Source organism: Microtus oregoni, unplaced genomic scaffold (assembly GCF_018167655.1).
Source record: "Microtus oregoni isolate MIOR12 unplaced genomic scaffold, Mior012 000044F_ref0000062, whole genome shotgun sequence".
Taxonomy (NCBI): domain Eukaryota; kingdom Metazoa; phylum Chordata; class Mammalia; order Rodentia; family Cricetidae; genus Microtus; species Microtus oregoni.
In genome coordinates, this window is record NW_024543218.1 from 14081473 (window position 1) to 14095632 (window position 14160).

Here is a 14160-nt window from a genome sequence, read left to right on the forward strand (position 1 = left end):
CTTCACACATCCCTAAACCTGATCCTTCAAGTTCCCATCCTCACATGCCCCAAGTCCTCCCAGGAGATGGCTCTTATTTCTCCTTCCCAGAGAGATCCATGCAGCCCCCTTGGGCCCTCCTTGTTACCTAGCTTCTCTGGATCTGTGGTTATAATATCCTTTATTTTACAGCTAATATCCACTTGTAAACGAGTACATACTGTGTTTGTCTTTCTCGGGATATTTTTTTCTATTTCCATTCATTTGCCTGTAAATTTCATGATATCATTGTTTTTAATAGCTGAGTAGTACTCCATTGTGCAAATATTCCACATTTCTTTGTCCATTCTTCAGTTGAGGAACATATAGGTTGTTTCCAGGTTCTGACTATTAAAAATGAAACTTGTGTTTTATGATTATTATTATTATTAAAAATTTCCACCTCCTCCCCACATCTGATTTCCCTCCCCCATCCCACCACTTCTCCTCCCCCTCCTCTCCAGTCCAAAGAGCAGTCAGGGTTCCCTGCCCTGTGGGAAGGCCAAGGTCTTCCCCACTCCATCCAGGTCTAGGAAGGTGAGCATCCAAACAGACTAGTCTCCCACAAAGCCAGTACATGCAGTAGGATCAAAACCCAGTGCCGTTGTCCTTGGCTTCTCAGTCAGCACTCATTGTCCACCACGTTCAGAGAGTCCAGTTTGATCACATGCTCCATCAGTCCCAGTTCAGCTGGCCTTGGTGAGCTCCCATTAGATCAGCCCCAACGTCTCAGTACCCTCACAGTCCTGACTTCCTTGCTCTTGTTCTCCCTCCTTCTGCTCCTCATTTGGACCTTGGGAGCTCAGTCCAGTACTCCAATGTGGGTCTGTGTCTCTATCCATGAACATAGCTGAGCAAGTATCCTTGTGATATGATTAAGCATCCTTGGGGAATAGGCCAAAAAGTGGTATCACTGAGTGTTTGAGGTCAGGTCTTGAGGGGACTTTTCAGGGTTAGGTAGAAAACTGTGCAAGAGAACTCCTACAATCTACAAGGATAACCCCAGGTAAGAACCCTAGCAATAGGGGCTATGTAGACTCAACAGGCCATTTCCTGTGATCAGATTGGTGACTACCCGGAGTGTCATCAAAGAGCCTTCGTCAAGTAACTGATGTAAACAGATGCAGAGACCCACAGCCAAGCATTAGGCCAAACCTGAGAAATTTTGCTTAAGAGAGAGAGGAAGGATTGCAAGAACTAGAAGGGTCCAAAACATCGCAAGAAAACCCACAGAAACAGCTAGCCTGGCACATGGGAACTCACAAAGTCGGAACCAAAAACCAGGGATCAAGCAGGGGACTGACCTGGACCCTTTGCATATGCATTAGAGCTGTGTGGCTTGGTCTATTTGTAGCACTCCTGGCAATGGGGGACAAGGTACTGCCTTTGTTGCGTTGGCTTGCTCTTGGGAACCTTTCCTAATGCTATGTTGCCTTGCCCAACCTGGATGCAAGGGGCTGGTGTGCATGTGTGTGGATGCCAGTGCTTGGTCTTGCAGCAATGTGATGTGCTGTGCTTTGTTGATAACCATGGAGGACCTGCTCCTTTCTGGGCAGAGACAGAGGAGGAGTAGATTGAGTGGGGAAGGAGTGCACAAGACAGGGGATATGAGGGGAAGAGGGAGAGGAAAACAAGGAAAGAAAAGAAAGGAAAAAACTATATGGTGTTTATTGAACAATGCAGGATGGGGGGTCAGATAATGATCACTATACTGCTCCAACAAAGTTGGTGTGTGGTGGGGTATAGTATCCCCCTTCTAATGCCACCCTCTGAGTAGGGCTGTGATGGGGTCCCTGAGGCAGTTTGCCTAGCTACATTGTCCAAGTTGGCAAGCCCAATTCAGCAAAAGGACAATTGAAGACAATACCTGATATCTGACCTCTACCCTCATGCACAAACATGTAGATGCATACACACATGTGCACATACATTGATACACACACTACATAAAGTATCATTAGTCCACTAGGACAGAGTCCTCATGAATGAGATTGGTCGTCTCATGAAATAGGCTTGAGGACCTTGTTAGATTCACCATCTGCAGTCCACCAGAGCTTGAGTACAGAAGGAATAGTAGGTACCATCCTCTGGAGTTCTGACTTCCCAGACTCCAGGACTGAATGAAATCCTTAGGGTACACTAGCTTACCAGGTTATGGAATTTGTCGTAGCAACCCTTGCAGAATAATACTGTATTTAAGCGTTTATGTCAGTTGTCACACTGGTAGGCTCTAACATCACTTTGGAGACATCTCTAGGCAAGTCTGTAAGGCATTTTAGAGATGAGGAGTTATTGTGGGTAGACTACCCCTGTACATGGCAGATCCATTCCATGGATTAGTATCAGACTGGATGAAAAGGAGAGAGCTAGCTAAATACAAGCATCCTCCACTCTCTGCCTCAAGACTGTGAACCCAGTGTGAGTACTGTCTTCTCAAGCTCCTATGGCCATGGCTTCTGCACTCTGATGTCTGCACCCTCAAGCTCTAAGCAAAGATAAATTCTTACTTTCCTAAGTGTTCCTTTTGTAAAATGTTATTTTTTTTATTTACTTTGCATCTCAACTACAGCTCCTCCACCCTCCTCTCCCTCCACTCCGTCCTCCTACCTCCCTTCCCCCTCCCCCTCAATTCACCTCATTTCCTTATTCTCTCAGAAAGGGGCAGGCCTCAAACTGGCATCAGCAAAGCCTGGCATATCAAGCTGTCTTAAGACAAAGCACTTTGCCTGTGTTCAGGCTATGCAAGGCATTAAGAGTCCTTCTTGACAAGTGATTTGTCACAGGATGAAAAATAACTACTATATGTGTGTGTGTGTCACTGTGTGTGTGTTTGTGAGTGTGTGTATGTGAGAATGGGTGTGTATGTGGTGGTGGTGGTGATGGTGTCAAAAAACCCTAAACACATGATTTCCTTCAGTGAGTCCCATCATAGCTGTTTAAGTGTAATAGTTTATAGATATTTTAATTAAATTTGGTTGAAATTATGTAATATATCTTTAAAATACCACTCTGAAATTGTTTTTTAATTAATTTATTTTTTATTGATTTTACTGCGCTCTACATTTTTCTCTGCTCCCCTCCCTGCTTCTCCCCTCCCCTCTAACCCTCTCCCATGGTCCCCATGCTCTCAGTTTACTCAGGAGATCTTGTCTTTTCTACTTCCCATGTAGATTAGATTAATGTATGACTCTCTTAGGGTCCTCATTGTTGTCTAGGTTCTCTGGGATTGTGATTTGTAGGCAGTTTTTATTTTTGCTTTATGTTTCAAAACCACTTATGAGTGAGTACATATGACAATTGTCTTTCTGGGTCTGGTTTACTTTATCCAAAATGACATTTTCTAGCTCCATCCATTTGCCTGCAAAATTCAAGAGGTCATTATTTTTTTCTGCTGTGTAGTACTTCATTGTGTAAATGCACCACATTTTCCTTATCCATTCTTCGGTCGAGGGAGATTTAGGTGGTTTTCAGGTTCTGGCTATGACAAACAATGCTGCTATGAACATAGTTGAGCACATGTCCTTGTGGAATGATTGAGCATCCTTTGGATATATACCCAAAAGTGGTATTGCTGGGTCTTGAGGAAGGTTGTTTCCTAATTTTCTGAGAAATCAACACACTGATATTTGAAGTGGCTGTACCAGCTTGCATTCCCACCAGCAATGCAGGAGTGTTCCCTTTTCCCCACAACCTCTCCAGCATAAGTTGTCATCAGTGTTTTTGATCTTGGCCATTCTTATGGGTGTAAGATGGAATCTCAGAGAAGTTTTGATTTGCATTTCTCTGTTGACCAAGGATGTTGGGCATTTCCTTAAGTGTCTTTCAGCCATTTTAGATTCTCTCTGTTGAGAGTTCTCTATTTAGTTCTGTACTCCATTTTTTTTATTGGATTATTTGATCTTTTGATGGCCAGTTTCTTGAGTTCTTTGTATATTTTGAAGATCAGGTCTCTGTCTGATGTGGGGTTAGTGAAGCTATTTTCCCAATCTGTAGGCTGGCATTTTGCCTTGTAGACCATGGTCCTTTGCTTTACAAAAGCTTTTCAGTTTTAGGAGGTCCCGTTTATTAATTGTTTCTCTCAGTGTCTGAGCTACTGGGGTTATATTTCAGAAGTGGTCTCCTGTGCCAATGCATTCAAGTGTACTTCCCACTTTCTCTTCTATGAGTTTCAGTGTGGCTGGCTTTATTTTGAGGTCTTTGATCCATTTGGACTTGAGTTTGGTACATGGTAATAGATATGAATCTATTTTCATTCCTCTACATGTTGACATCCAGTTATGTCAGCACCGTTCATTAAAAATGCTTTCTTTTTTAATTTGATATTTTTTGCTTCTTTGTCAAAAATCAGATGCTTGAAAGTGTATGGATTAATATCCAGTTCTTTGATTTGGTTCCATTGGTTCTCCTGTCTGTTTTTATGCCCATGCCAGGCTGTTTTCAGTACTGTAGCTCTGTAGTAGAGTTTGAAGTCAGGGATGGTAATGCCTCCAGAAGTTCTTTTATTGTATAGGATTGTTTTGGCTATCCTGTTTGGTTTTTTTTTCTTTTTGTTTTTTTGGGGGGTTTGGTTTTGGTTTTTGGTTTTGTGGGTTTTTCTTGCTTGTCCATATGAAGTTGAATACTGTTTTTTGAGGTCTGTGAAGAATTTTACTGGGATATTGATGTACATTGCAATGAATCTGTAGATTGCTTTTGGTAAGATTGATATTTTTACTATGTTAATTCTACCTACCCAAGATTATGGGAGATCTTTCCACTTTCTGGTGTCTTCTTCAATTTCTTTCTTCAAAGATTTAAAGTTCTTGTCATACAAGTCTTCCACTTGTTTGGTTAGAGTTACTCTGAGATATTTTATGCTATTTGTGGCTGTGGTGAAGGGTGATGTTTCTTATTTCTTTCTCGGCCCATTTATCATCTGTGTATAGGAGGGCTACTGGTGTTTTGAGTTTAATCTTGTATCCTGCTACATTACTGAAAGTGTTATGAGTTATAGAAGCTCCTTGGTAGATTTTTTTTTGGGGGGGTGTCACTTATGTAAACTATCATGTGATCAGCAAACAGTGAGAGTTTGATTTCTTCTTTTCCAATTTGTGTCCCTTGGATCTCCTTTTGTTGTCTTATTGATCTAGCTAGAACATCAAGTACTATATTGCATAGATATGGAGAGAGTGAGCAACCTTGTCTTGATCTTGATTTCAGTGGGATCGCTGGGAGTTTCTCTTCACTTAGTTTGATGTTGGCTGTTGGCTTGCTGTATATTGCCTTTATTATGTTTAGGTATGTTCCTTGTATCCCTTCTCTCTCTAAGACCTTTATCGTGAAGGGATGTTGTATTTTGTTGAAAACTTTTTCAGAATCTAATGATATTATCATGTGGTTTTTCTTTTTCAGCTTGTTTATATGGTGGATTACACTGACAAATTTTCATATGCTGAACCATCCCTGCATCTGTGGGATGAAGCCAACTTTGTCATGGTGAATGATGGTTCTGATGTGTTCTTGGATTCGATTTGCCAGTATTTTATTTAGTACATTTGCATCAGTGTTCATGGGTGAGATTTGTCTGTAATTCTCTTTCTTGGTTGAGTCTTTATGTGATGTGGGTATCAGGGTAATTGTAGCCTCATAAAAAGAGTTTGGCAATGTTCCTTCTGTTTCTATTGTGTGAAAGAAATAATTTGAGGAGTATTGGTATTAGCTCTTCTTTGAAAGTTTTGTAGAATTCTGAGCTAAAACCATCTGGTCCTGGGCTTTTTTTTTTTTTTTTTTTTTTTTTGGTTGGAGACTTTTGATGACTGTTTCTATTTCTTTAGCAGTTATAGGTCTGTTTAATTTTCTTATCTTGTCTTGATTTATTTTTGGTGATATTTATCCAGAAAGCTGTCCATTTCAAGTTTTCTAATTTTGTGGAGTACAGGTTTTCAAATATGACTTGATGATCCTCTGTATTTCCTCCGTGTCTGTTGTTATGTCCCCCTTTTCATATCTGATTTTGTTAATTTAGATATTCTCTCTCTGCCTTTTGGTTAATTGGGATAAAGGTTTTTCTATTTTTGTTGATTTTCTCGAAGAACCAACTCTTTGTGTCATTGATTCTTTGTATTGTTTTCTTTGTTTCTATTTTGTTGATTTCAGCTCTCAATTAGATTTCCTGCTATCTATCCCTCCTGAGTGAGTTTGTTTCTTTTTGTTCTAGTGTTTTCAAATGTTCTGTTAACTCACTAGTGTGGGATTTTTCCATCTTCTTTATATAGGCATTTAGAGCTATGAAATTTCCTATTAACACTGCTTTCATTGTGTCCCATAAACTTGGGTATGTTGTGTGGTCATTTTCATTGAATTTTAGGAAGTCCTTAATTTCTCCCTTTATTTCTTCCTTGACCCATTGATGATTCAGGTGAGCATTGTTTAATTTCCATGTATTAGTGGGCTTTCTGGAATTAATTAGTGTTGCTGTTGAATTCTAGTTTTAAGCCATGGTGATCTGATAAGATACATGGGGTTATTCCAAATTTTTGTATCTGTTGAAGTTTGTTTTGTTACCGAGTGTGTGATCAGTTTTTTAGAAGGTTTCACGAGGTGCTGAGAAAAAGGTATGTTCTTTTATGTTTGGATGGAATATTCTATAGATGTCTATTAAGTCCATTTGAGTCATATCATCTGTTAGTTCCCTTATTTCTCTGTTCACTTTTTGTCTGACTGACCTGTCCAGTGGTGAGATGGGCAGTGTTGAAGTCTCACACTATTAGTGTGTGGAGTTTAAAGTATGATTTAAGCTTTAGAAGTATTTCTTTTACATATGAGGGTGCCCTTGTATTTGGGACATAGATGTTCAGTATTGAGATTTCCTCTTGATGGATTTTTCCTGTGACTAATATGAAATATCCTTCTTTGCCTCTTTTGATTGATTTAATTTAGTTTTAAGTCTATTTTTTAGGTATTAAGATAGCTACACCAGCTTGTTTCTTATGTCCATTTGATTGGAAAAATTTTTCCCAACCCTTTATTCTGAGGCTATGTCTGTCTTTGAGGTTGAGGTGTGTTTCTTGTATGCAGAAGTAGGATGGATTCTGTTTTCATATCCAATCTGTTAGCCTATGTCTTCTTATTGGTGAGTTGAGTCCATTTATATTAAGGGATATATATGACCAATGATTGCCATGTCCTGTTAATTTAGTTTTCTTTGTTGGTAATGTTAATTTATGTATTTTTTCATTCTTTGGGATTTGCTGTTGTGAGATCATTTACTGTGTGTGTTTTTGTTGATGTAGCCAGCTTCCCTGGTTTGGAGTTTTCCTTCTAGTACTTTGTGTATTGCTAGGTTTGTGGCTACATATTGGTGAAATCTGGTTCTGTCATGGAATACCTTGTTTTGTGCTTCCATGGTGATTGAAAGTTTTACTGGGTATAGTAGTCTGGGCTGGCATCTGTGGTCTCTTAATGTCTGCATAATGCTTAACCGGGACCTTCTGTCTTTCATTTTCTCCACTGAGAAGTCAGGTGTAATTCTAATAGGTCTGCCTTTATATGTTACTTAGCCTTTTTTCCTTTGCAGCTCTTAATATACTTTCTTTATTCTGAATGTTTAGTGTTTAGATTATTATGTGGTAAGAGGACTTTTTTGATCCAGTCTATTTGGTATTCTGTAAGTTTCTTGTATCTTCATAGACATATTTGTCTTTAGGTTGGGAAATGTTTCTTCTATGTTTTTGTTAAATATATTTTCTGTGCTTTTGAGTTGAACTTCTCCTTCTTGAATACTCATAATTCTTAGGTTTTGTCTTTTCATGGTATCCCAAATTTCTTGGATATTTTGTTTTAAGCTTTTGTTAGATTTAATGCTTGCTTTGACTGTCATGTTGCTCTTTGTGGTGTTGCCTTTGTTCTTACCTTATCTACCCATCTTTTCTTCTAATTGTTGTAGTTGGGGCTGTCTGTGACTCTGGTGATCAATTTCCCAGATACCAGTGGATCCAAGGCTCAGAGGGCTGCTCCTCATGGTGCAGTCAGTGCCACAGTTCCAGTTACTCCATTGTTCACTCCATGTTTCTGGAGGTCGCTCAGTGCTACCAGGGTTTGCTCCACTCCCGTGGAGTTCAAAGTCTCGGGTCTGCTCTGGCCTAGATTGCTGGCTCAGTCCTGCTCCTGTGGAGTTCAACTGTCCCAGGCCCACTCCAGCCCAGGTCACTGGCTCAATCCTGCTCCCGTGTAGTTTTCTCTGAAATTGTTCTTATAGTTTTGGAAAAATGCATATACATTATGATAGGAAATAAAACAGAAAAGGAATCTGACTGAAGTCAAGAAATCTTAACACTAAAATTATCAACAAAATGTGTGAAATTATATTCTCAGTATCTTTAAATCTCTGATTATAATATTTCTATAATATGATGTAAGTATTATAAAATTATATATATATATATATAATTTAGTTAGCATCTGGCTCTTTATGGAACTATTGTTCACAAATTTTGTATGTGTGGAAACGTGCATTTTATACTTCTAAAGAAAGAAGCAGAGCAACCTTGCTTGAGTGCACAGCAATGCAGCACTGCAGATGTGCACACACATGAGAGTGATGGGGACATAGGCATGACCTCTGATCTGCTTGGACCAAGGACCTTAGAACTTCAGTTCCCCTTCATCTTCTGGGTTTTATTATTGATCCCTATCCTTTCCATTTATTTAGCCATGTCACTGTAACTTAGCAAAGCATCTGTTTCTCATTATGCAGTCTTACCTATGCATGTCTATTTTGCATTGCATTTTTATATAATTTACTTTCTATATATGAACAAATGAGAAAGAACACATTTTTCAGTTTTGTTTATGAGTTATTCCGTTTTAGCTGTCATAAAAAGTCCAGAAATATGATGGAAACTGTATATTCTAATTTTAAAAATTTAGTAATAAGTGGACTTTAAACATATTTCTCATTCATTTTTAAGAGAGGTAGAGTAAGAATAAAAATCTCATTTTGAAACGGTGTTTTGTGTGTCCCATGCTGATTTTTAATTCATTATTTAGCATAAACAGTGCTTGAATTCTGGTCCTCTTGCTATCAGCTCTTGAGTGCTAAGATGACAGACTTGCAATAGCATGCCTAGTTCAATTTGCATTCTTGTAAATGGTAATCACATGATCAAATATTACTGGCATCTTAATTTTATGGTCTGGACAACTGATTGTATGATCTAGAAAATTTATATCATATAATCTTTCAATTGTATTTTTTCTCTTTTACAATTAACAAAAACACTACATTCATAGTAAAAGTAACAATTTTAGGATGTCAAATTACATTTAAGAATACAGGGTCCTGAGATACATAAAATATTATGTAGCTAAGATAGTATGAAGTACTGATAGAGATTACAAGTCTCAGAAAACATTGTTCCCAGACTTTTCGATCAATTAATAAAAGAAAGATTATTTCTAGAGCTGAAGAGATGGCTCAGTGCTTATGAACACTTGCTGCTCTTCTTGAGAACCTGAGTTCAGGATCCAGCACCCATATCAAGCAGCTCACACCTGGCAGTAACTCCAGCTCTGAGGATTCAATGACCTCTTGACCTCTTCTGGCCTCCTTGTGCAACTGCACTCACATGTGCACATGATGCACCCCCACACACACACATACAGACACACAATACTTAATATGTGAAAATATTCAAAAAGTGTGATTTAGAAATAGATTACTATAATTATAATTATTTTTTCCTAAATAATATTTGATATGTCATGAACATCTACAAGCCATCAAAAATGTTAACTTATCGCTTAGTATTGCTTAACTCTTTTATTGTGTAACTGAAAGTTGCACAAGACTCAGAATGATGTTTTAGTCACTACTCTCTCAGTTGAGATAAGGCTATCATCATCTCTGGTTCAGTGATTCTCTTGAAGGAAAGAATGTTAGTTTCCAAACAAGTTCAATTGGTTTTTTAATGAAAATCAATACTAAATTTTATTTACGTGATTTCTCAGATACAAATATGAATGCTTGTGAATGTAATTTTGAGCATCATTTAAATTTATAGGTAAATCTTCAGCCTACTTCAGGTCTCATATTCAGCCTTTAAAAAAGACACTTAGAACAGCAAACAGTCAGCCCTGAATTCTGAGATTTAACTTGATGTTATTGTTGCTATAGTTACAGCTGAAATCTTACATAAAACAAATTACTTATTGATGGGAAATGCTGAGAAGCTCTGCAGAATCCCTTTTCTGTTTCTTTTTTTATTGCTTTCATTTCCTAGTCCCCTCTTAAGATTAATGGATTTTCGTATTATTGTTCTGTTTTGAACAAACTTTGATGACTTGATGTTAAAGTAAATACATTTTACTAACATATTCTAGCTGACAATTGAATGTGCTTGAATATACTGTGATCATCATAGTTATTTTTACATGCTTCTTCCTATTAGAATTTTCCCTATCTGGAGATACATTTTTATATTCTAATAGGTGATAATAAAGAAGTAAATAAGAATGTGATTATTTTTATAATATGAAGGTTTCTGGCTTTGTTATATTTTATCATAGCATAGATGAAAATCTTTTCTTGTAGGTTGTTCCATTAAAGGATACTAACAAGAGTATCCTCAAAATAAAACATTAAAATCTGCAAAATGTATAAAAAAAATGTCTTAGTTAAGGTTTTTATTGTCGTGAAGAGACACCACGACCACTGCAACTCTAATTTAAAAAAATACATTTAATTGGGGTGGTTTACAGCTTCCGAGGTTTATTGCATCATCAGGGTGGGACATGGGAGAGTGCAGGCAGACATGGTACTGAAGAAGTAGCCAAGAGTACTGCATCTTACAGACAACAGGAAGTGATCTAAAACACTTGGCGGTATCTTGAATGTAGGAGACCTCAAAACCTGCCCCCAAATTTCCTCCAAGAAGGTCAGACCTCCTAATAGTGCCAGTCCCTGTGGGGACATTTCCCTTCAAACTACCACCTACCACTCACTGACCGCCCCCAAAGACTTGCAGCCATATCATGGTTCAAAACTGCATTTAGTTCCACTTCAGAAGTCCTCATAATATATAACAGTCTGTAACTTGTTGCAAAGTCCAAAATCTCTTCTGAGACTTATAGCAGTCTCTTAACTGTAAATTCCTCTATAAAAGCAAAAGCAAAAAGAAAATCACAGATTTCCAACTTATAATGACACAAAATATACATTGCCATTTCAAAATGTATGGAAGGGAGCATAGTGAGGAAATACTGAACCAAAATAAGACCAAAAAGCAACTGGGCAAACTCCAAACCCTGAATTCCCATGTCTGATGTCAAAATGCTCTTCAGATCTCCAACTCCTTTCAGCTTTGTTGACAACATACTCCTTTCTCTTTGGCTGGTTCCATTCTCCACTAGCAGCTTTCCTGGGCGGCAATTCTATGACTCTGGCATTGCCAACATCTTGGGGTCTCCTAGGCAATCCATGCTTAGGTTCACAGCTTTAGCAGTGGCCTCTCTAGGCCTCCATTCAAGAATGCCGCTGACACATTCCTGACCTCAGGGGCTTTTCTTAGTCTCTCTCTTAAGAGAAATGAACAAACCAAGAGTCAAATTTGTATTAGCAAACAACTACTGAGGATGGGGCCTGCCCCACAGTGTGGTTGATACACACAGTGTCACCCCTTTGAAGTAACTTCTCCCCATGTTTATTCATCATGAACACCTTCTTGGGCAGGGTTAGGAATTTATACTTACTTCCTCTCTTCTAAGCTAGGATTTTTCTGGCTTGAGTTGCAGGTCTTGTGATTGTTTTCATAGTCTATGTAAGTTCCTAGATGTATCTGCCCTGTTCTGTCTTGAAAATGCTGTCTCCTTGAGGCCATCCATCCCTATGGCTCTTACAATCTTTCCACACCTTCTTCTGTACAGATCTCTGAGCCCTGGCTTCAGAAGTGTGATATGGATACTGTATATAGGACTGGGCATTTCAAAGTCCTTATTCTCTGCACATTGTCCATTTGTGGCTTTCAGTGTTAGTTACTATACGAAGAAGCTTCTCTGATGAGGGTGGAGAAGTGCATATAGAAGTTCTCCATAGGCATAGCAATATGCCATTAAGAGACAGTTTCTTGTATGTTGTCTTAGCATAATAATAATAATAATAATAATAATAATAATAGAGTTCCCCCTAGAACTCATGACTTAGATAGCCTCAGGATCTCAGCCTTGTTGAGTGTCTGATATAGAATTCAACTTGTGGAGTGTGACAAATCCAACCAAATGTTCCCGATTATCTCCCACCACATCTGTTCTACATTTGCACCGATTCATCTTGCAGACAGGGGGCTCTTGCAGGTTTCAGGGTTTGTAGCTGCGTGTTATCTCTGAGAGCTGTTCTACCAAGTGTTCACCTGGGACACAGTGGTATAGCCACTACTGCTTCATCAGTTTACCAAACATGCAATAAACTGGAGAAATGAAGTGTTTTATTTGCCATAACAGCTTAAATGAATTCACTAAAGTTGAGCTTCTTACCTAAATTTCAAGAAGGTATGAGAATATTGAGTGTACCAAAGTTCTTCGGTTTCTCAACAGATTTCTCCTTTTAAAAACAGCCATGTGCTCTCTGGTACTTACAATGTATGACAACTAAGTAAAAATAATTTCACAAAAAAAATCAGAATTTTATAGTGGACAAAATGCATGAAACCTGTATTCCTGTTAGATTAAAAGTCCCCAGCTTATCCACACTGGGACATGTCCTGAAGAGAATGCTTCATACACACCTGTGCTTGTGATTTTTAGACTCCTTGTATCAAAACAGCCCTGTGAGACTGCTATTTTTGTCTGTTTTGAGTTTTTTTTTTTGAAACATCAAGTTCACAATATGAATAATGATGATATCTTCAGATGGGCTTCAATCAAGTAATGACTTCTGAGCCGTAGCACAGATCAAGACCGGTGCTCTGAAGGTTTTCTCTTTTACTCGGCCCTGTTTGACAAGTGACCAAGTCACTTTCTTTCCCATGACTTGTGAGCCAGATTGTTACATAACACTGTAGTTCACACCAGAGATGCTTTCACGGAATTTAAGAAAGGATTGATATTGAGGGGCCATACACACCAACAGCAAAGGCGCCCACATGCATCCTACTGTTTTAAGTCAGGGCTTACTGAAAGTAAGGGTTGTCTTTTTATCTTTGTACTTTAGAGGAGAAACTAAGGATCTATAACCCCTAACAGATTACAAAATAGTCAAATATATTAAACACCATTTGTAACGTCTATAAAGAATTGAAAAATAAAAAGCGGGGAACAAATGAGACTTTTCTCTGATAGTATTCCACTGCAGTAAGTGATTTTTCTGCAAGGGATTTAAGCCGAGCACCTGGAGAGAGCAGCCAGGATGAAGGGCAATTTGAAACTGAATTTATCTGGAGACAATGACACATGAGACAGCAGGCAGGCTTATTTATAGGACCCTCCCACCTTGTTCCTTGCATAACAAATACGCATTATATGGTAATGATTAGAAAGAAGCAACATGTACAGCCTTTGTCTTTTATATGAAAATACATATCATGGAAGACAAAATACAAAACACAAAAGTCAAGGAGAATGTCTGCCCCGAACCTTGCATCTGCCTCCCGTGGGATCGTTTTGCCTTGTGCTCTTTTCAGAAAGTAGTTTTCATGACTTAGATTGCAAAAACAGTGAGCTGGCTGGTGGTGGGTCCTCTTTCCTTTACTTGGTGCTCTGCTAAAATAGCCCTCAAGGAAACTGTAGTTGATCAGGTGATCTGCTGAAGAGTGTTCCAGTCTCCTGGGCCTTGAGCAGCAGTCCCAGAAGGAGGCATTTCAGTCAGAAAAACAAAATACTTAAAAAAAAAAAAAAAAAACAAAACAAACATGGCAAACAATTTGATCTATGACTCTATTCTGCTTAACTGGTGAATAATGTAACTAGTATTAAAAATGGAATCATTTTATTAATTAGAAAGAAGATAGAGAATTACACACGAGTGACTCTGGAAAACTCCATGCAACTCGGTGGAAATTTATTTGGTTGATGCCAAAGAGATAAAGACTTGCTAAACTAAATTCAAATAACCTTTTTTTAGTTTTAAACAAAAATGAAACATATTATGTAATGTAATTGTATTTAAGCAAA

General features: G+C 38.3%; 1 protein-coding gene across 1 annotated transcript in view; it reads left to right on the top strand.

Annotated features, from left to right (window-relative positions):
- Window positions 1-14160, top strand: part of LOC121434751 (protein piccolo-like) — a 298146-nt gene that overhangs the window by 124111 nt on the left and 159875 nt on the right. The window lies entirely within an intron of this gene.